This window comes from Apodemus sylvaticus, chromosome 16 (assembly GCF_947179515.1).
Source record: "Apodemus sylvaticus chromosome 16, mApoSyl1.1, whole genome shotgun sequence".
Classification (NCBI taxonomy): Eukaryota; Metazoa; Chordata; class Mammalia; order Rodentia; family Muridae; genus Apodemus; species Apodemus sylvaticus.
The window spans coordinates 78,039,723-78,062,876 of NC_067487.1; the positions used below are offsets into that span (position 1 = coordinate 78,039,723).

Consider the following 23,154-nt stretch of genomic DNA (forward strand, 5'->3'; position numbering starts at 1 on the left):
TAAACATTTAGAGTGACAAGCACTGCACATTCACACCGAGAAACAGGAACAGCTTAGTGTAACTACATTGTCAGCCACAAAACTGAGTCATTCCCTCAGTAGCCATGCTCAAGTTCTGGCAGGCATCCTTATTACCTGAACAAGAGAGAGGATTCTCCTGTGAGAGTGTGATATTAGGAAATATGTTCTCTGAAGGAAGAGTTTGGGTGCCATGGGGTACACTTTCGAAATCTGGAAACTGATCTCTTTCTAGCCATTCAGGTTTCTGTCAGAGATCTCTGGCTAACAGCACCAAGGAAAGAAAACTCAAACAATATGTTCAGCTATTTGTATTACTGAACTAGTATGGCCTTTTACTAATCTTTGAACTTTCATCTGAGGTTCACCATAGGTTTCTATGGGCACATGTAAGTTCATATCATCCATTTAAAAATTGTCCCCAAAGGGTTGTCTTAGTATCTGTTCCCCACCATTAGCTACTCTCCCCTCTGCCTGGACTGCCTGGTTGGACCTCAGTGAGAGAAGATGTGTCTAGTCCTGCTGGGACTAGATGTCCCAGGTTGGTACACAAGGTGGCTTCCCTTCTGTGAGGGGAAGGGAAGGGTCCCTGATTGGGGTTTTATAAGGGTGAGACTGGGAGGAGGAGGCTGTGATTGGGAGGTAAAGTGAGTAATAACAACAACAACAATAATAATAAATTAAAAAAATTATCTCCAAGGAAAACAAATTCTGTATTTTCTACATTAATTATATTACACTTTTAGACACAATGCATTTGTCTTTTGAGCTGTGCTAGTATTACTGGGCACAAAGTGACACAATATAGTGACACAATTCACACTATGAATACTACTAGGGACACCAAAAATGATAGCACAAGACACAGAAATAATCTTTAGACCTGCTTTGAAGGTGTACTGCTGGGTGGAGCATTTCCAGAATCTTTATGCAGTACAGACCAGGCTTTTAATTCTTTATTTTCAAGAATATAGAACTGGCATATAAGGAGACCAGAGGATAATGCTGCTTACACATTTAGCTCCTGATCTAAACAACTGTGAATTCAGTGTTCTCTACCGCCAAGCTGGAGCTAACTTCTTCAGTCTCCTGCCCGATCCCTCAGCTCAGCAAACAGCAGGTGGAAGGTTCTGTAACTAGGGATACACTATTACATGAAAATAGAATTTCCAGCAATGGAAATTTCACTGATAATCAATCAGATACATTGGAAATTTGTCCTCAGAGAGGAAAACTCTTTGTCAATACACCACCAGATTTAAGTTAGCTGTGGATATCTATAAACAAGGCTTTCAGCTGCAAAGGTATCTGCTCCTTTAGTAATAAGTCCAAACAGGAAAAAAAAAAAACAAATCAAAAATCAACAACAACAAAAAGCATTCTGTGTGGCAATGCTGTGATGTAGTTTTGTAAACCATATAGGTTTTAGACTTTTGTTAAAAATTGTCTGCAAATAGGAAAAAATGTGAATTCTCTGAATATAATGGGAATATAGTTTTCAATTATGGCCAAAGCAACACTATAATGATGACTAAAATTACCAGTGAAATGTTGGGATCTGTAGCTAGGAAATGAGGGTTCCTTTTACACAAATGGAGAAACCTTGCATTTTACAGTAGATCCAACATTCCCATGCTGTGAAGTACTTGTTGGGTGAATGGAGACCCCCCTGACTGTCTTCTCTCTTCTCACAGCCAGAGAGAGAATCATCCCATTGCCTCAGATAGGCAGGGGCATAAGGGGCAGAACTATGTAGGTGTTTCTACATTCTTATCCTTTCGGGATAAGAGGGGGCTTTGCCAAAGCAACATTGCCTGTCATTTGATGTTCTATACTATCTGTCTCTTAGTTCTTTCGTCACTTTGTTACTCTAGCAACATAAAGCAGAATGAAATGTGTTTTGTGGTTTTGTTTGTAGAAACTGCTAAAATACAGGATGTATGTTTGTATTTTTCAAATGCCATGGTCTACTTCATACCTTCCAGACACAGCCTTGGGTCACTGTGTAGCAAGGCTGGACAGTCAGATTCAGAGAGCAGAACAGGCCTGCTCAGCAGAGCCAGCAGCCCACGATCTGGAGACATAGTCTCTCCATGTGCGTGACAACAAGAAGACAAACAACAACCCCACAAGGCTACAGTTTAAGTAGAGCTTCCAATTTGCTATGGTTGGCATGATCTAATTTTGGCTAAAAAGATACAGTATTTTTTAATCAACCTCCCCCTTTCTGGGTTTCACTTACTATCCAATGAAGAGAAAAAAATGTTCTTAAAGAGACTCTTAGTCACTTTCTTAAGGAAGTTTGGGAATTTAACAACTGTTGGCCTCTGGCTAATCCCCAAGCTAAAGTCTTTTTCCAGCTTCGCCTACATCTTGACCCCTCATGGCAAATATTTTAGGCAGTCTATTTATAAAGTTCATCACTTCCCCTGTTACTTCATCTTTAGAAATGTCAATAATTTAGAATCTAGAATGGTCTCATAAACTTGGGAAAGGAAGATTCTATGGAAGAGATAATTGTGTTATAAATTAAGAAGACATGTTATTTTCTTCCAAATTTTTCAGTTATAGGCAAGTAATATTGTTGTCCCAACTTACCACTTTACTGTTCAAAGATGCCTCAACATTTTAGCGATTTGAAAGATACATTAACAATAGCTCTTAACTCTGGCTTTGAATTTTAATTTTTTTGGTCACTTTGAAAAATAATGATCTATCATGAGTGATTTATCAATCACTGACTTATCAATCAGAATTGTAGTTGCTGGCTTCTAGGTACTGATAGTTCTTAAGAACTCCGAGATATTCAAACATGAAGCTAGATCTGAAATCTTTTGTATTAAACTTACTCAGAAAGGTAACACCTCATGACACATGTGATTGTTCAGTATCACACTTAGACTGAGAAAGTTATTAGCTTATTCATTTGTGAGCTGATTCATCTGGAAAAGTTATTCATCTTTTGCATGACCTGAGAGAAAATGTCCATCTGAAGAGTTCAGTGGACTTTAAGTTACAATCATGGAAAGCCCTGACTTTCTTAACTCTAAGCATGTCTTTTATGGTAATGGTTTTTGTAACAGAATAAAACATTTTTCTATGTAAAATTATATCTGTACTTTTACTGTCATGTCTTTTCATTCTATATATGCAGTACTATTGTGTTTGTGTTTGTATGTGTGTGTGCACTTTGTATTTGTATTTGCCAATGTGTACTAAGCAAGTCCAGTTCCCACTATTCTTTGCATCTTTTAAAACCGTAATTTGCTCTTAAAGATTTATTCCCACCTAAGAAGTGCATCATCGCTGCCTACACAGTGCATACAAGAATGACACCAATAGACAAGCTAACAGGGAGGGAAAGCTCATGAGGTCTTAACCCAGGCCAAGGACTGAAGGTAACTAAGGAACGCTGAGAGCAAGAGATAGGGTGTTCCACAAGGAAGAACAACAAGTCATTAATCCACACCATATGGACAGCCCTGAGAACGCACAAACAAAGTACAATGCACAGAGTGAATACAGTGTATTTATATATTTGGGAATGTGTAACATAATAATAATAATATATCATATGTATTAATAAGGAAAGACAAAAGAAGCCATGAATTTGAAAGATAGCAAGAGCATGTATATAGGAGATTTTAGAGGGAAAAAGGGGGAAAGGGTATTATATAATTATATTATAATCTCCAAACAAATTAAAAAAGAATATATAAAAGTAAAAAATTGAATCAGCTTTCAAAAAGACATAGCCCCTTCTACTAGCATAACTTTAAGGGTTCCTTTAATATATACAAGATTCTTTTCTGGAAGATTAGATATCCTTTTAGAACTTTATTTATTTTTATTTTATTTTATTTTTAGAACAAGAAGGAAAAAGGAAAATGTTGGCAGATTTTTTTTTTTAAATTACTTTTTGTATGAGATAAAAGTTGAGTTCCTTTGTATAAAGGATTCTTGGGGCATTTCTCTGTTGGTGCTTTTCTCTCTTGTTCATAACCTGCTCTATATCCTTTGACAAAGCAGGGATTGCAGAGGAGGACCAGAACCAGGCACCTTCCTTTCAGCCGTGTCTAGGAACTAGGGCAGGAGTGGGAGGACGAGAGCCAGTCCTCCAAGTTATCTCGAGATCCCCAACAGGGAGGGTTTTGTGGCATCCTAGAGAACAGAAAGGGATTCCGCATGGTTGTCCTACTTCTGGCCCATCTTCACACCTTCATTAGTTCCCTGAAACTCAATAGAAATTAGCGTTGTAGGCCAGGCCCGAGAAGCTTTTTAAGATGGAAAGGCATAATTGAGAATATGGCCTGTCGTAAAAACCACATGAGACCCTTTGCTTTTTCAGGTGCATTGGCTGCCCAAACTCTGTTTTCCAGGCTGACAGCAGGGCTTGGCTTTGTCATTTAATGGTCACAGTAGTTGACGCCCTCTACCAAAGAGGAATTATATACAGAAAGAGTAGAGCCCCTCATCGCACAGCTCTGACTCCACTTTTGAAATATCTTGTGTCGAGGACATGGGATTTCTAACTTCACTTGGCATTTTCATTTGCTCATGAGACTGATTTCCTCATGGCCAGAGTTGTCACCTTGCACCTCTGTGCCTCTAATGCCCGGAAGTCACCCTCTGCCCTCTTCTGATTGTACTGACGCATTAAATGTTCAGAGGTGGTGTTCATGATCAAGTGCTGGAGAACACAATGAAGGGGCAGAGCCTGAACTATTATGTTTATTTGTTTCTGTAACGTTCAGAATGTCTCCATTCTGAGTTGCATGCCCAAGTTTAAAAATCCATATTTATAATTTAACTAGGAATTCTTAAGCCAGTCTTTACATAAAAACCACCCAAGCAGCTTAAAAAACCACAATGCCCAGATGGCAGTTCAACTTAATCCAAATCTGGAGGTGGGATCTGGGTATCATGTTTTTGAAAAGCTTCTCATCTAGTCAGGATTGAGACCTTATTATCTAAACTAATTATACAAAGACAACTTCATGTTCTTTCTTAACATACACCCAAGATCAACTCTGTCACACAAATTTTGAATGACTGTTTATAAGAAATTGTTTGTTGATTTTAGTCCTTGGATGATTATTTTTTTAAAGAAATAACTATTTTAAGAGGTGATGAACTATATCAGCCTTGCTCTGGGACTATTACTAACAACTTTAATGTAACTATCTTTTTTTTAGACTTATCCAATAATTATGACTGCCTCTTCAAGCTGCAGTAATTTAAAGCCTTTATGATAAATTACTCTTTCCCATATATTTAGAAAGAAAATAAATTCTAAAAATAAATTTAATGGTCCATGGCACTTCAAGAGTGCGTATTATAATTGGAAGGTTCTAGAAGAGGATGTCAGAGCATTTATTCCGAATTGTGTTAGGAAACAGAGGCAGCTGCTTGCCTTAGTGGTTTGGTAATGAGTGAGCGCTGACCATTACCAGTGACTAACACCGAGCAAAGCCCCCTGCCCGTAGGCACCAGAGTGATGGAGGGAACTCCTTAGTTCTGCAGCACATTAATCCCAAGGAACATGCGACACCCAAAGCTTCAAACAACAGCTATAGCAACAGCATTTTTAAATATAGAGAACATAGGGGCTTTTTCCTGTTTTCTTGGCAAGACAGTCAGGTCTTTCTTCAAAACAGAAAGAGAGCAGAAGCAAATGTAGATATTAACGTGAGCTGGGAACACCGGACAGAGACCCACGACAGTAGAAACATTGTAGCTATTGACTCCAAAGTCCTCAGCTTATGGGGAGCTCGGAAATATCTGAGTCCCACTCGCCCGCCACCAGACTCGGTCCTCACTTCCATTCTACACCACGGCAAGACTTTTGTGAAAACCTGTTTCTTAGAGAAAAGAAAGCTCATACTGTTTACTAATAGTAAAAAAAATTATCGAAAAATGTCTCTCTTTTGCACTTCCAATGCTCCCTTACTCAATCCAGCAATACTTCGTTTAAAACTTAAAGTCCACACTTGGTGAATAAACAATGTATATTAATTTTTAAATATAAGAAATCCTAAGCCGTCACTATTTGTTTCAAATCTACCACTGGTTTCAGGATTTTTTTATTTTCTTTTTAAACTACAAAGAAACACTTATAATATGTATTTGAATTTGAATTTCCCAGAATATACACCACGCTAATTCAATGAACTAAATAATTCCTGAAATTCATATAATATCCAGCAAAGACTTTGTTTAATAACTCAAATTCTTAAATAAAGAAAGTATATTAAATTATAATAATTGTTTCAAGTGAAGTTTGGAAAGGGAACAGCTCAAGAGGTGAAAAGCAAGGCGGACATCAGTAGACAGTGATGAACAGTGTCAGTCAGGCTCACACTGTGACCGGGAAGGACATTTCACAAACAGGAATAAGACACTGCTTGTAAAAGAGGTCTGTCAGTAAAATTGCTCCCATTCAGTTTATCAATATAAAACTATATGTCAGACTAATATTTGTTTCTCTTCTGTTTAGAAAGCTCACAGACATATGTCTTCTGTTTTTGTGGAGCTACTAAATAGTTTCCCCTAACCAGCCATAAAAAATTCAGATGTAATAGGCGAGACCTTTCTTACCCAGCAGTTACGATGTATGTAGCATCTTGCTTAACAGTATGTAAGATAATGGGCTCTGGAGACTCCATGGTTTGAGGTTCATGTGCTGCCCTTACTAGATAACCTTAGGTAAATTACTTTAAAAGGTTATGGATCAGTTTCTTCACCTATAATAAGATAAAGGCAGTAATATGGAAAAAAAAGTATTAAGCTTTGAAGAATAAATAAAGCAATGGACTTAATAGAGTTTTAAGATCGTACTACAGTACTTAAAAGTTCTCCAAAACTCTTGGCCACTATATTTACTACCAACAGCAACCACAATACATGGTTCCTGTAAATTAACAATGCTAACCATTGACACAGTCTGAACGTTACATGAGTTATTAGACATATGTTGGCTAGGGACAGTGGAGAAAAGTAGAGTTAGAATTCCTAAGTCACAGTTGAGAGCATCAATTACATTTATAGATCAGTCCTCCTTCATACCAGCCAACAAATACTGAAAACCAACTGGGCAGCATATGTCAATGCAGATGGAAAAAAGAATTTCAACTGTCTTGAAATTCTCTAAAGAAAGCTTAGTGGAAAGATTTCTGGTCACTGCGGTCCAGCCTTTTACCTGTGCAGCAAGAGTCTTTGATGTGTTTGTGCAGTGAGAGACACTGGAGGCTTTCTTATTCTATGAATAATACATATTATGGGGACAGTTTTACAAAATGATCTATCTTTGCTCTAAAAGACCCATGACTAAGCAAATGCAAATGAACTATCACATCTTAACCACAAAGAAAGGTGTCCCTCTATCTGTTGGCAGGATTATCTTCCCACTCTTGTTAAACAGCTGAGTACCCATCATTGTTGGAATTTGAAGCAACTAACAAAACTCTAAGTGTTTTTAAGATGAAATGTTTCCAAAGTTCATCTCAGTAATCAAAAAGTAATTTACATTGGAAAGTATATTTGCTTTAGTTTTAAAAAGATCAAGTTAAGATTGGAAATCGGATTACTTCTTTAGAAGGAAGGCATTAATTTTTAAAAGAAAGGCTTATCTTTTTTTGGTGAATGTAGTATTTCACCAGGCAAAATCTATTTGTGAATATTCAACTTTTGTGAATCGTGCTAAAAGGAGTAAACTTTTTTCTCCCTAATGACTTTTAAGATTGTTTCTATGCTGTGAGTGATATAGGAGATTTTAGGATTAACAATCCAGGATGCCTAAATTCACACATGGAGTGTTGTCTTGAAATCTTGTTTTTCATATGAGATTAAAGACTGCAATTACCCTGTGTCCACATGACCCTTGCCTCAATAGCAGCAGTGGTTAGATGAAAAGTCAATCCCCAAACTGACAACACTTCCCCACCTGACTTCCAACAGGTAAAGAGAAAGGAATGGAGGGTGGGGCCAGGCCATTCCATGGGACTCAGCCAAACACCTCTTATTAGTTCACCCAAGATTCTCAGCTCTTTGTGCCAACACACATATCAGAGCACCAAACCACAAGAAATACAAGTACCCACAAATCAGAATGTGATATCATATGACATGTAAAAGTATGAATAAATTAAAATGTTGGAAATAAAACAAAGCCTAGAATTAATTGCTCTTTATCTCCCTCTCCCTCCTGTTGCCTGCCCTCCCCTCCCCCTCCCCTCAGCTGTCTTACTATGAAGCCCACGCTGACCTTGAATTTTATCCTTTTCCCTCACCTCTGAATAGCACACATGTATTACTGTGTCCAGCTTTTAGGATTCGCCTTAAATATGTGTGCAACGCTCATCAAAAACATTATAAAATCTGTTTATGAAAGGCATGCATAAATCAACATTTAAGTACAGAATAGTAGGATTCCTTTTACTTTAAGAATTAAAACATAACAGTTGTCTGCTTTAATTCTATAGAGATAATTTAGCAATTAATTTATATGCTGTAATAGCAGTGCCAATGATTTCCAACTGTAAGTTATTTTCTTCTTAAAATGTGCAGAACTGTTTTAAAACATAATTTATACTGCAAGAGTTTTCTATGGAATGGTATCAACTTTTTGCTATAAGGACTTCCGACACCTGAAGTGTACTTTATAAAATTTCTTGTTGAAGAAATCCAAAGTGAGCTTTTCTAAATATATACTTTATCAATGACCATTTATATTATCATGTCTGTATTCAGTTCTGAATCTGTATTTTTGGGTCATCTGACTTTTAAACTTTGATTAAGAAAGTTTGAGTTCCCTGAGATTTAAATTTTTACCGAAGTCAGAAAATTGTTTTAATAACTTAAAATCAGCATTCAAGTAATGTTTGAGACTTTAATTCCGACAGATATTTAATACTACAACATCTCAACAAGATATAAATATTGTTCAGTAACTATTTGCATATTAATATGCATGAAGTATAGATACATAAAACTTAAAATACTGATGTATAATTAAGTTTATTAACTTAGGGATGTATGCACTGTCCATCAAGAATTCATATAAAAACAGAAAAATTATTTTCAGTGGAAACAACATAAACCTAAAATCTTTGTTGAGAATAGTTAATAAGGATAAAGAAAGCTTATTGAACAAGATTTCACTCAAAAAGTTACTTATTGTATTTAAAATATGAATATATGTAAAACAGAATATCCCAATGTTCCTTGGAATGTGATTGTCTTTATAAAGGATGGGATTGTATTTAATAGTTTAATTGCTTTGGGATTAACATAATAATGTTGTCTATTAGACTAAATAGTTGCTATTTATGACCATCTCTTTAATATTCTATCAGAGAATAATTTAAGCAAAGCAATGACTTAGTAGAATAGTAGGCTCAAGTCTAGTATGAGAGTAGATTTGTATTTAATTATGCAGGAAATAACCATAATTGGAAATTTGATAATTTTATCAAAACCATCTTTGGTTTATTTGAAACACGCTCATAAGAATCTGCTCTTAAATTTAATCACTAAAGACGTTTTTGAACTTCTGAGATTTTATTTTTAATAAAAAGTAACTATTTGGTCAAGAATGTCTGAAAGCAAGCTTCTGGTCTGCTATAAAAGTTTCTTGGAGATCTTAGGGATGGGGATGAAGAAAGTAGGGCAACGCATATATTCTCAGTTACTCTTTAAAACCTGTAAAAGTGACTGCAGTGGCATGTTCTGACACATTCTTTTCATAAACCAAACCCTGTTAGTGACAGCGGAACAGATTGTGTGCATCTGCTGGGAACGAGCCAGATGACAGTGGAAAAACGCACATGGGTACCTTGGCACAGCAAATAAAAAATGGAGAAAAAAAAGAGCTGGAAGAGAAAATGCTCAACTTTAATTGAAACATTCTTTCCAGCATGATGAACATCGTCCAACCACTTCTTGTAGCCTGTCAATTTTACATGTAAGAATGCGTTTTAAAAGAATCCTTTGTAAGTCAGTGCTGTTGTATCCTCTCTTAGCACTGAATGTTGACTCTGGCATTGGATTATTTATTAAAATTATGTCAAATGTAATAAGCACAAGTGTTGACAAAAATACCTAGTGGTTTGGTACAAGCTCACTAAACTTCAAAAAAAATTCTTTCAGGTTCAAGTGAAAATTTAAATATCTGAGTTAAGTTTTCAAATTTTGTATTATTGTGCCAAGTGCCAAGGATGCCTCAATTCAAACTCTGTTAATGTGACTATTGTAAGTGGCACTTGCGTTCAATAATGCTGTAATATTTCATTTTATGCTGATCACCCACAGTATTGTTCAAACAGTTGGCTCAATAGCAGAAGAGAGGTCTATATATACAAACAAATGTGTTGCTATAAATCATATCTGGAAGTTCTCTTGGATACTCTGATTACAATGAAAATTTATTCTATACAGTATACAATGCAAATTTTAAACTGGAGACAAAGTTGTTTAATAGATTAGGAGTCTGACTGAAGCAGCTGCAGTCAAAAAAAAAATCCTGGTGATTAACAGCCATTTTCCAGTAATCATAACCCTGGAAAGGGCTACTAAGCAGGGGGAGGGGCTGCAGATGGGAATAATTCTCTAAGCCCATATGCCTTAGAGGGCGCCATCATCTTCATGCAGACTTATTATTATTATTATTATTTTTAAATTAAAGCTTTTAGAAGCGTCCTTGATTGCAGTGTTGGGAGCTGTCCATGCTGTCTTACCACAGGGAAGTCCACTCGGCAAGTATTCCTTGCGCTGAGCACTCTTTTATCCAGGCATTAAAACAAGGTTAGAAAAGAAAGCTGAAATGCAAGGTGCACACCAGAGGCTCATTATTCAAAAGCAGGAGAACTATTTCAAGCAGACATAACTCCCCAGGCTGTATACCCTGGAAAGCTTTGTCAACATTACCTACTATCAAAATATGATTTTTTGAGAAATTAAGTGGATACAAAAACAACCAAAAGAAGGAAATTCTTTTCTTGCACCAGAAATAGTGCAAGTTTTATCAAATTCTCCCGAATGTGTCTTTTATAGGTTGAATGCTAAAGTCATGAGTAAAATTCTGCATTTTCTATGATTTTTTTTCTTCTGACATGAATGAAAATACCTAAATTGTGTCTATCTTTTAACTGCCCAAGGTAGGCAAACTATAACTAGAGTTAAAAATTACTCACGCAACTAAGGATAGTAAAATGTATTTACTTATTTTTTAACTCTTCAAAGAATAATACATTTTATCCTTATGATTAAACACCTCAAGCTCTTATTCAGCAAGACCCATACGATGATTGTTATAGGTAAGCATGTTCCTGCACCAACATAAGATGACTACAACATCACTCCTTCTTCACAAGTAATTCGATTACCACACACAAGCAAAATGTGAAATAAACAAGACAAGCTGATAGGCCATTCAAAGCACTGATTTCAACAAATGAAAGACTTCAAAAATTCTTAGAGCCTGTTGTCACAAAGTACTTCCAGTTCTGTGCATCCAACTCTTTCCCTGAACCGAAATCCCAACGCAACTGTTATTGTTAAACAATAATCCATCTAAAGTCAAAACTTACAATAAATTACTTCTGAAAGTCAAGGATGCAATTATATTTTATTTCTGTGGTCACATTTCTAAGTCTGAAAGTAACATCTGATCTATGAAGGTTTTGCTTTTCTTGGAGAAATATATAGTGGATTTAGTAATCATTAAAATTGACCTAACAGCATCAAGATATGTGACCTGATGGTGACCCATTTTAATGGTCTAAATATATTGAAGGAAAAATTATTTATCCAAGAATTTGTTAAGTGATCATTAGTCAGAAATAAAATTGTTAAAATTGAGTGATATTGCAGCAATTTAATAATTACTAGACATTCATTAGATGCTGGAATACTGCTTTTCTGTGCACTTAGCCTTAAGGAAAACTTGAAGAGGTGACTAGTATGACCCCCCCATTTTAGAGATGCTGGTCTGAGGCTTTCTGGAGGTTAGGTAACCTGTCTTTGACCACAGGCCAATAAACTGCTGGTTAGATTTTGAACCAAGCTGGACCTGTATCCCCCCATGATCATGCTCCACACTTTATAGGCCCACAATGTATATAATAACGTGAGCATGAGTGATCAAGACGCAGCAACTGAATGTGGTAATTGGTTCTTTAAACTTTGTGTTTGCTGAAACGATTTTCTCTTTCTTTCAGATTCCATTCTCACCCTCTCATGCTTTGTGTCTCTCATATTTTCTGCTATTTTCATCTCTACTCACCACTCCATAAACACATGTATGCTCACGTGTAAACACACACACACACACACACACACACACACACACACTTCAGAGAGTCAGACAGAAGCTGTAATATCATTCAGCTTATTCCATAAATGCACCGTCTTCTGAGAGCTCATGAGTTGATGTAGCTGTGCTCTCCACTGAGTTTAAAGTCACCGCAGCTCCTTATAAAGACAGCATCTATAATCCTTATACTGTCAAGATCAGTGCTAGGAGCTTTTTGTGACATGATAGTATCTTATGTTGAACCACACATATCTCTCAAGTATAAGTAAATAACCCTTGAAACACTTCTACAGTCACCCAAGTGTAGACAAAGAAAATTAGAAGTACATGCTTTCACAATACCAAATCATTTATATGTATGTGTATATCAATATATCAACCAATCTATATCTGTATATCTATCTGTCTATCTATCTATCTATCTATCTATCTATCTATCTATCTATCTATAAGAAGGAAGGTTAGATGGGAGTCCAAAATAAATAGATTTAAAAGGGAGAAAGATGAAGTCAAGAATCCTTAGGAATGTTTCTTTTGAGTTATTAAATGAAGGAACAGAGGGACACGGCTCACATTGTGCACACTTTCACTCCATCCAGACTCAGCAACATCACCAATCTGGGCCAATAAAGCCATGAGGAGCTAGGGCTTGGGGGTGGGCAATGTAAGTGAGCCCTTGGAAGTCTGTCCAAGTCACTGTGGACATTTAGTTCGTGTAAAGGGAGAAAAGTGCAAATGTTCAAGGAAAGTGTCAGTAACAGTATTTCCCTAACCATTACCCTACCCCAACTTTAAGTGGCCTTAAAGTGTATCAATACATGTAATAATCGAAGTCATGCACACTCACTTTTGTAAACTGCTAATTTTGCTGCTTTCACTTGGGAGGAGGTAATTCAGATGGACTGGTTTTTATATATTTTGACTTATTAACAGTTAACAAAGAGGGAGAAAAGACATCCTTGACCACAGAAACCTTTACTAAAAGACTAACAGCCTAGTAAGTCCCCTCTCAGGTGGATGGAAGCCATACACCTTGAAGAAGTTATTAGTTAATAAAGTTTAAAATGTCTAAAGTGCTTGACGGGACAAACTACCGACTAGGTGCAACTCCACGAGATTCAGGCTTTAAAATGAAGAATACTTTCTATAATATTTAAATATCAAGATAGTGTATTTTCTATTTAAGATTCCCACACTTGAAACTTGACAGTGGGTGGAGCAATGTTTATTGGAGGTGTGATTTAGACTCTCTTGCCATTTTGGACTATCCAAAAAGCAAAAAAATTTCATTCTAGATTTTAAATTAAAGCAAAATCAAAGGTTCACACAATATTTAATGGGATGTCTAAATTTTACTCCTGTCTATATTTACAACATGTACATCAAAGTTCAATATTTTTCCTCTCTTGCTAGACCGCTCTTGCCCACAGATATTCTCATGACAGTCCTTTTACATTTTCTAAAGAGATATGCTACATTACTGTTTACTACTTTGTTACAAAGATGTATGTATTGGTATTGACAGATAAATAGTTGCCCTTGACATTTAAATAAAATTAAAAAAATAAATTTTATCTATTTTAAAGGAACATAAAGTTATATTTACTTGTTGGGGTGTTTAGTAAATGTTATTTAGGTAATTAATAATTGGTTTAGTTTGTTACTAAGACTTACGCTCTGTTAGAACATCGTGAAAGCAATAATTTAGTTTAAAAATAAATGTGGAACAAATATTTATTATGTAGTAACACTTTCTCCTGAAGGGTCCCATTTAATATATTTCCAAAGGTGAAGGCTCGTTTTAGAAAGGTGTGCTGGCAATAATCAGACCCCACCTCTCACAAAGGAGCGCTCACTGCCCTGGCAGCCAGAAATTATTTTTAATAGGATTTAAAGGAAAAAAAGCTCATTGGTAAAGGTTCAAAGTGTAACTAGCAATTACATGCTACTTTTAAACATTTGTTACTTTACATGCTGAAGAGAAGTAGATGTCTCAGACCACAATTCCACGTGCAAGGATAAAAACGCAGATGCTTAGAAATCAACTTACTTAACGTGGCATTATTAATCAAGTCACTTACACATGCTCTTTGTAACCTATAATTTGGCCTAATAATTATTAAAAATGTGAATGTTTATCAATAAAAAAAATCACGGTACAATCATATGTTCTGATGGAGGAGCTATTTCCTGTGATAGGCAGAAAAAACCCCACCTTTGATGTTAATTTGCATCACAAAATGATCTGGCCTATCTGCAATATAATGCATAAGTTTCAGTGAAAAGAAACCATTGTATCTTTTCTTTGTGCAACAACAAAAAGTGCCATAGATATCTGATCAGGCCTTCTTGTACTATGTAGGTAGGGGGCGGGGAGGTAGTCAGTCCCATTTAATAACTCACACCTATTGTTTGATTCATTTTAAACCGCTATATAGGAAGAAAAAGGAAACATACTGAATCCAGTTTGCAGTTCGTGCCTTAGTGATTTAAGAGGCAGACTTTCAAGTTGAAAAAGGGAAACACTGTGCCTTTCCTTTCCCAAAGCCTCTGCTCAGGAAGGAGGCCCTCTGCTGCTCAGCCTACGAAGGAGAAGGGCACTGCTTAGGAATGGAAGCACTTGGAGACAGGGGAGGGAAGTTTATGATGTGATGCTCTGCACTGTGAGTCTGGTTGGCAGCCAGCACGGATTCATTTGTAGCCCGCTGCCAGTACCTGCCCTGCATACACAAGAATAAAAATCTGCTCTGCCCCAGGAACTAAGTGCATACTAAACAGAAGTAGAAGAGTTTATTTCGCTTTCTTTATCCTGAGTGTAACTACCATCATTTTTTGCTTTGCTTTGTTTTGCTTTACAAAAAGAGTTGAAACTACAGTAACTGAAATCTTCCTTTTTAAATTCCCCAAACTACCTTCTTACAAAGCCATTTAAGTCAAATTGTACATTTACAGACTTACCTACATGAAAGATATAACTTAAAACATCTGCTCAGACACATATGTTTTGTTCTGATATAAAAAGTGTGTCAATTTGAAAAAATACAGGTCCATTATATTCTTAAAATATATGTTCTTCTGTGTGTGTTCATTCATTAAAGACATCATTGTCTGCAATTAGGTGGTTGGCCCTATAAAGTATTCCTTGTGTGACCATGATTTCCAAAAATAAAATGGTCCGGTGAATATTTCAACTAAATAACCACATCTTCAAAATTACTATAAAGAGATCCCAAGCCTTCAAGTCCCATTAAAACATGTCAGCTTTCCAGAATGGCTTGTTATACACCTTATGCAGAATCAACAATTAACTAGGATCTAAGAAATGAAAGTCAACTTTATTACCCTACTAGGCAAATTTCCTTATATCTATATTGACAAATCTCCCTCCTAATTTCATAAAAACTGAGCACATTTAAGTCACAGATGCCGGTATGTGGGATTTGGGATGTGGTTGTGTTTTCTTGCTATTATTTTAAATTATTGAAGAGATTCATATACATTTTTGAAAAAAACATGCGGTTTTTGGCTGTTTTTCTTTTAAGCAGTTTACATCGTCTAACAAAGAACCATATCCAACACTTTTAAAACTCAACAGGCTAGAAACGAACAGTATCTGTAAACAATGTATTACGCATCTTCATATGTATCTGTTACAAGGTTCAGGAAGAAAACCAAGAACTATCAGGATGCAGTTTGGAAAAATCAGGTTCCCATTAGGAACTGCTTCAAAGCTTGCTTCCTCCAGTCACTCAGACAAGTTGGAGGGACTTTATTTACATCATCGCTTGAAGCCTTGCACGGCCATTCAATAAGCAGGCTGGACATCACTGCTTCATTCACTTCACATTTTCTGCATTAAGAATTAATAAGGTCTCTCAAAGGTGTCTGTTACTAAAAAGTACTGGTCCTACAGATTTTCTTCATAACAGATTTACTGCCTTGATCTTTTGTCATGACACTGATTTACTGTACAATGCCCTCAGAAAATTGTTTTCATGTGCACTCTGAATTTTGTTTATACTGATTATATTTTAAAAATTAAACAAGTAACAGAGATTAGAGTTACGCAATAGAAATGTATAGCAGATACACTGTTGTGAAAGCAAATGCCATTTGTTTTGCCAATGAGGCTAAGCCATGGGTTTATATAACAGGTAACGTAAACTCCTTTCTTAGCAGGACCATGTTTTCTCTTTGTGCAATGAGAGCAAGAAAGTACAAAATAACACTGAGACAGGCTGTCCCTTCCATATTCTTATATTTACCATAGTATTCATTCTCATAGACACTATTATTTTTTAACAGACAAGGAAATAGGATACTAGTGCTACCTGCATAGCCTCACAATGGTGCTGAAAAATGTATAGCACCTTTGATTTCTACATCTTAGTACAATCCACACTGTGAGGTTGTCAAAATTATCTCAGTGTACTTTATAGTTGTGAGCACAAACACTAAAAAATGTTGATTTCTTTCTGGGTTTGCTCTGTTTTGCTTTAGGGTCCGTTTTTAGCACTGAGTCTTAAGCGGTAGACAGGAGCTGCTTTTCAGGGGTAAAATCTTTCTGGTTGTCTCTGCTCACTAACTACAACAGATCACTACAAATCATTCTTCTTCTCATGGGCCAGTCTCTCACAGACTACAGATTTGTCTCAATTCTCCAGGGGAAGAAATGCGGCTCCTGTGGGAAAGGCCCACCCCTTCCTAGATGTTTGCTTCCTTAGCCGAAAGGAACACACCCCTTACATTCTTTGAAATTTGTCCAACAGTCAAAGAATTATAATGGCACTGTATCACTGACTAACTTAGTACAAAATAATCAATAGGCATTTTTTGTTAATATTCTGTGTTCTTTTTAATCTGGGCTCTCTGTTTCCCTCTGTCTCTCTGTCTCTCTCTGGGTCTGTCTGTCTCCCTCTGTCTCTCTCTTTGTGTCTCTCCCCGTGTCTCTATTTCTTTCTGCTTCTCTCTGTCTCTGTCTCTGCCTCTCTTTCCCTCCCTCCTCCCATCCTCTTCTGCCCCTCCTGTGTAAGTGTAACAACTAATTAAGCTCAGGCCTAGCATTTGCACGTGTATCCTGAGAACACGGTATTACTAAAAGTCAGGAATGTGATATGCACATGTGCTCTGGGACAACCCAGGAGGCCCAGAGATTTTGAACTTGAATTTAGAACTATAAGGGAATGTCCCCTTTCATAACTGTACTAAAGAAAAAAATCATAAATTCAAATTGCAATTGTCTTGGATAGAATCAGAGGTACAAGAAGTCACAGATATGCAAGCATGTCACTCGCTGCTGTGAGACTAAGGACATAAAACTTGCAGTAACATCGATGCCCACTAGTGTCTACCTCATGATGGCTTCCTGTGAGTCCTGAGAAATTATGTCCTAGTAAACCTCTTTTCACTGCATAGAGACATTTTCTCCCTAATCAAGTTTTTCTTTTGCTATTTTATGGGAAACATGTGCACTTATCTTTCTTCTTATTTTTTAACCTTTGAAATGCAATATTCACATGGAAATTTGCATGTGTGAAGACATGGAGTTAACAAAAGTAGTTATCTCTTGAGGGGGTTTTCTTAAATAAAATGATGGGTTCTTCTAACCATCTTTTTATCGGCCATTCAATGATGAACTCTATCTAATTTCCAGGTCTACAAAATGGAAGATCTGCTAATTTTCAACTGCAATAAAAGTGAATGCAAGGAAGGATTACATGAATTTCAACCAAAGATATCAACTTATTACACTTAGCAGAATACTGCTAAAGCCAAAGTCAACCTACACATCAGAAATCCACAGATGAGGCATCTCATTCACTAAAGTATTCTTAGTATAGTAACGCACAGAAAATTAAACACATAAATATTAATTTTATGTATCACAGAAGATGTAGGCAATGAAAGTGCAATGTTTACATTTATAGATGACTCATTAGTGCTTTATTGTGGGAGACACTAGGAGGCATCAGCAGGGTAAAATAGGACTGCAATTTTAAAAGACTCAAGAAATTACTGTGGTGTTGGATGTTTAGGAAGTTTGAGTTTTAAATATGCTACAGGTAAAACAAAACTATTCTTTAACAAAGTCTCCATGTATTATAGTTTTCATAAAGAATGTTTATATAACATTCATAAAATAAATGTATATATTATTTATCAATAATACCTATCATGATATGTTTTGATTGTATTGAATCATAACTATGTAGCTACTCATCTTGAAGAATATACAGGTAACAAAACAACATACAGTTATTGTTAATATTGTATTACATATTGTTAATTATGTATTTTCTGCTCAATTTTTCAATATCATGAGGATATATTAATTTTGGCAAATTCTATTCTGCATTCTACACAACACTTCTGAAAATGCTTACTGCCTTTAAGCCTTATTGTAACCACTGCACACAGACAAGTTGATATTTGTTTCAAGAGAGTTGATAGAACTTAAAATTTAAGCAATGAAAAAGCACTACTGAGAGCCTATTATTTGCAAACTGCGTTTTCCACTATTTGAATGTCTCTTTATAATGACAAAGCAACAGGGTCATGGCATACCTATCTAGCAATCATTTCGATCAGAGTGTCTTGCTGTTCCTCAGCAATCAGCTTTTCTCTTTGCCCTATCAGAATAACATGTGAACTGTGCGATCTGCCTTTTGTAAGGTGTAGAGCGCTGTTGCTTCAATTTTGTGACTTGCCTCTGTAATCTGGTTTGATTTCTTAAAGGTGACAAATCCCAGTGAAGAGTCAAGCTTTCCTGAATGCAGGAACCACCACGAGTCCGTGAATTAAGGCACCATGCTAGGATGGTATCTCAGTCAGCTCTCCCGAGTGTTACACTCTCTAAGCAGCATCGAAGAGAAAGCCTTTCATTTGGTCCAAACCATCACTATATAAATGTAAAGGAATAAACATGCTTCCTAAGTTTAGATAGTCATTTGGGAGGCATTATTCTAAAAGCTTTTATGTAAAAAAGTCAAAAATTAATCAGTGATCCTTCAGTCCATGCTGCGAGGTTGTGACCTTTAGCTACACACAAAATTTCTCCATGTTGTTTTGAATCATGTCATGAAAACCTTCGCTCTGTGTTTAATAACTATTTTTGTTATATAATACAGTTATTACTGTAGAGATATTTCCCCATTTTGTCCCTTTCTGAGATTTCAAAGACTCAAATATATTGCACAAAGAGTTGGGAAATAAAACCCACAGCATATACTACAATAATTAGAAGAAAGTTTTAAAAGATAATGCTTTACCAAAGTGTGATTTAGAATAGTTCCCTATTAAAGACATTTAAATACAATGAATAATTTATTAGAAAGACATAATTATATGCCGTTCAACTTAGTCACTGAAAAAGGTGAAGGCCAGAGAAAAGCTAAAAATATTTGAAAACTATAGAATATATTGTTTTTTTTTCAGGCTTCATTTAACTTTCAGGAATCATTAGATAGTTACTTTTTTATTAGGATGAGTAAATTTCCTAAAATTCTACAAAATTAACCTGTTTATAAAGCAAAAAAAATAAGGATGTCATAGCAACTCTTTGTTACTCAAGTTTCCTGTGGCTATTTAGTATCTCTGCTTGGGAAAGTTAATGCCCAAGATTACATATGACTCACTTGGAAAGTGTTTAAAGTTGGTTATTATGCTATGGTCATTTGTGATTTCCACTGATATCAAAAGCATTAATATGAAATGAATAGCACACCTTAGTGTTACCCTTCTATGTAGTCACATGCACAGCAACTAAGATGTAAATAGCTTGATGAATGAATGAAGTAAAATACTGCTTCTAATACGGACTGTGAGAAGTATACAGCACATCCCAAGCTGTGGGAACCACAGCAAAATAAAATTAAATTAAAAAATATAAAGTTCAGTACAAGTTGAAGTAAAGATAACTGCCAACTATTGGCCCTTTAACTTGCTTAGGGTACCAATTTTTTAAAATTATATGTTAAGTATGCTTCAATGAATACTCTTAGAATAAATACCAGAATCTGATACAGGATTAAATGTATTATTCTTCAAATAGTACAAAACCTCATTGATTTAAGGAATTTTTTCTCCACTTGAGATGGTACGCAGGGACAACTCATTTTACCCAACATGCACTTGCTTTAGGACTACTTTTAAACTCAATAATTAATATCATGCTTATACTAGATGATACTAATGTGGTTTATTGCCTATATTTTTATAATTGAATCAATAGCGGCACAAACACCCCATTTGTGCAGTACTTATACATATTGAACTACATTTAAGACTAGCCAGACTGACATTATTTTTTAAATTAAATGAGATATTTTATCTATAAATTGAAAATTGCTGATCCACTTAAAGCTAAAATGAGTATGGCTGCAAGGTTAAGTGTGGCTCACAGGTGGTCCCATTTCATGTCCTAGGGGAAGGGGATTGCTATGCCCCACACAAACATTTTTACTCTGCAACACAATTCCTTTGCAAGGTGCCTGTGGAAGGGAGCTGGGCTACTCTTCTGGAAAGGCATGGAAAGGTGACTGGAGTTTTCTTTACAGCACTTAGAGAACACATGTAGACACTAAGCATTTCATAAGGCAGTTACCATTAGAATTACTATCACAGTAACAATAGTAAAATGCACTTTGTGTCAAAGCAGTTCTCCACCGAGGACTAGTTGAAGAATTGGCAAAGAGCCTGATTCTACATACACTGTCAGCCTTTACATACCAAGTATTTTATACAGAAGACATCCATTTCAAAAGTGTGAGGGAAAAGGTTTATAACTACAGCATCTAGAACAGTACAAAATGGCTCAGACATTACATTTTCCTTAAGAATTGGTAGCCTTGCTCTGGAAAGGAAGTCAGATTAATATTGCACCCAAACACTTGCATAATACACAATAATACAATAAGCAATGTGTCCCGGCTCTATAGACTTCCTTTATGGCCAACTTTGTCACTTAGTTTGTTAACTTTCATCCAAAGTCCAAACAGAAGGAGGGCTAAGTGACTTAGTCTTGTTTGTTTTTAAATAACTTACTATTTCCCTTGATCGAAGCAGCAGTGCACATGCTGAAATACAAACATGAACTGTGCCATGCACAGACTCTCATGGCCAGGGCAACTGCTTCTGGTCCCCACCAATTAAACTCTCTCAAGCCTGCACTTCGGTAAGGGAGGAAGATGCACAAAAGGTGGCCTCTGGCACACAGCCCTGCTCTAGCTTAAAGTCATCCCAAGGACTAGTGGCTCAGAATCCAAACCCGGGGCAAATCAGTCTTTGGGGGCAACTCATAGGAACAGCTTTCCACGGTGAGCTAACAGCTAAATTTTAAGACAGCCACTTCAAGGTCACAGAACAGTCTGTGAAATACTAAAATCCACTAGTATCCACGTTCTCCACCCTAACAAACATGCTAATGACGCTAACTAACTTCTTGAAACTTTAAACAAACTGATGTGTCGGGAACACTCAGATGTGATTTCAATAGCAGATGGCAAACGGATACTACTATCTCAAAAGTTACTTTCAGACACACACAAGGAAATCGTAAAATCTAAAGAAAAGAATGCACAACAAGCCTTAACTTAAGCCTTCTAGAAAGGAGTTGTAGAAACCCAGTGCCTGGAAGAGATTGGTGCAGATTTCAGAGACAATACGCAAGCTATTTCTATTCTTTTGGAGAAATGTCAGAGGTACTTACATGAAGGAAGACCCGACCAGATTAGTCCTTGGAATATTTTCCTTTCTTAAAAGAGAGGAAGAGAAAAAAAATAACAATAATCTTTACTTCGTCCAGCCTTGAAGTGCTTCTCCACCTGATTCAAAGCTGCAGGCACGGCGACCCACACAGAACCTTCAAAGTCAATCCAATAGCAGCCCGAAGATGTCTGGGTGTACGCGTGTGCTCAAGTGTCTGTGACTGCGAGGCGAGCGAGCAGAGAGCTGGAGACGAAGTGTGCGTGTGTGCGCGCGCGAGAGGGGGGCAAGGGGGAGGCGCGCGCGGGGTTGCGCATTCGCGCGCACACCGAAGCCGCTGGAAGAGGAGGAGGAGAAAGAGGAGGAGGAAAGAGAGGAGGAGGAAGGTGGAGGAAGCGAAGGAGGAGGTGGAAGAGGAGGAGAAAGTGGCTCTCAGTGGCCGGTGGGATTAAAAGTAACCAGACTCGTCCAGAAAACTGCGTCCAGGAAGGAAGTGACAGGAGACGAATGGGAAAAGGAGAGCAGCTCACAGCCTTAGATAGGTCGTGTAAAAGAGCGGGGGGTGGGGGCAATGTAAGGATACTGGGAGGGGACGCGGGGGCGACAAGCAAGACGGAGCACAGGGAGCTGGGGTTCTAAGCAGCACGTACGCGCCGGTGCTCCCCCCGTCCCCCAATTCATTTTATTCTTGCCTCTGCCTGGCGCTGCCTTTTCCTTTCCGTTTCTCTATCCCAACCAGCCCAAACCGTTGCCTCTCCTCGCGAGCTGGGGAAATCATCAGTTTCACTCTTGCAAAAGGGGGGCGGGACTAGAACCTCGCAGCATTTTAATAAAACAAACATACTGCAGCTCCCTCCTCACCCCTCCAGTCTCAACTAGATTGATAAATTACTCCACTACACTACTTTAATTATGTATATGGTATGCAGAATAAATCACTGAACATCAGTACCTCAATCAAGCACTTTTAAATGATAATTGCATCTTGGTGAATCAATCTTTCCATTCCTGACATTTTGCTAATTTTAGTTTTACGGTGGGGTAATGGCACATGCCATACGCAAACCTAATGACAATTCTTTATTACATGAAAGGGAAGACAACACGGGGAGCGGCGGCTCCCT

At 36.9% G+C, this 23,154-nt stretch overlaps 1 protein-coding gene across 6 annotated transcripts in view; it reads right to left on the reverse strand.

Moving 5' to 3' along the window:
* Window positions 1-22,535, reverse strand: part of Mef2c (myocyte enhancer factor 2C) — a 144,315-nt gene extending 121,780 nt beyond the window's left edge. For 2 of the 6 annotated variants that reach the window (XM_052160024.1, XM_052160023.1), the window contains exon 1: window positions 22,035-22,523. The gene's annotated coding sequence lies outside the window, so the exon portion shown is untranslated. Of the gene's footprint in view, window positions 1-22,034 lie in introns of all 6 variants that reach the window. The other 4 variants (XM_052160027.1, XM_052160030.1, XM_052160029.1 and 1 more) reach the window with 4 other exon arrangements.
* Window positions 22,536-23,154: the final 619 nt, after the last annotated feature.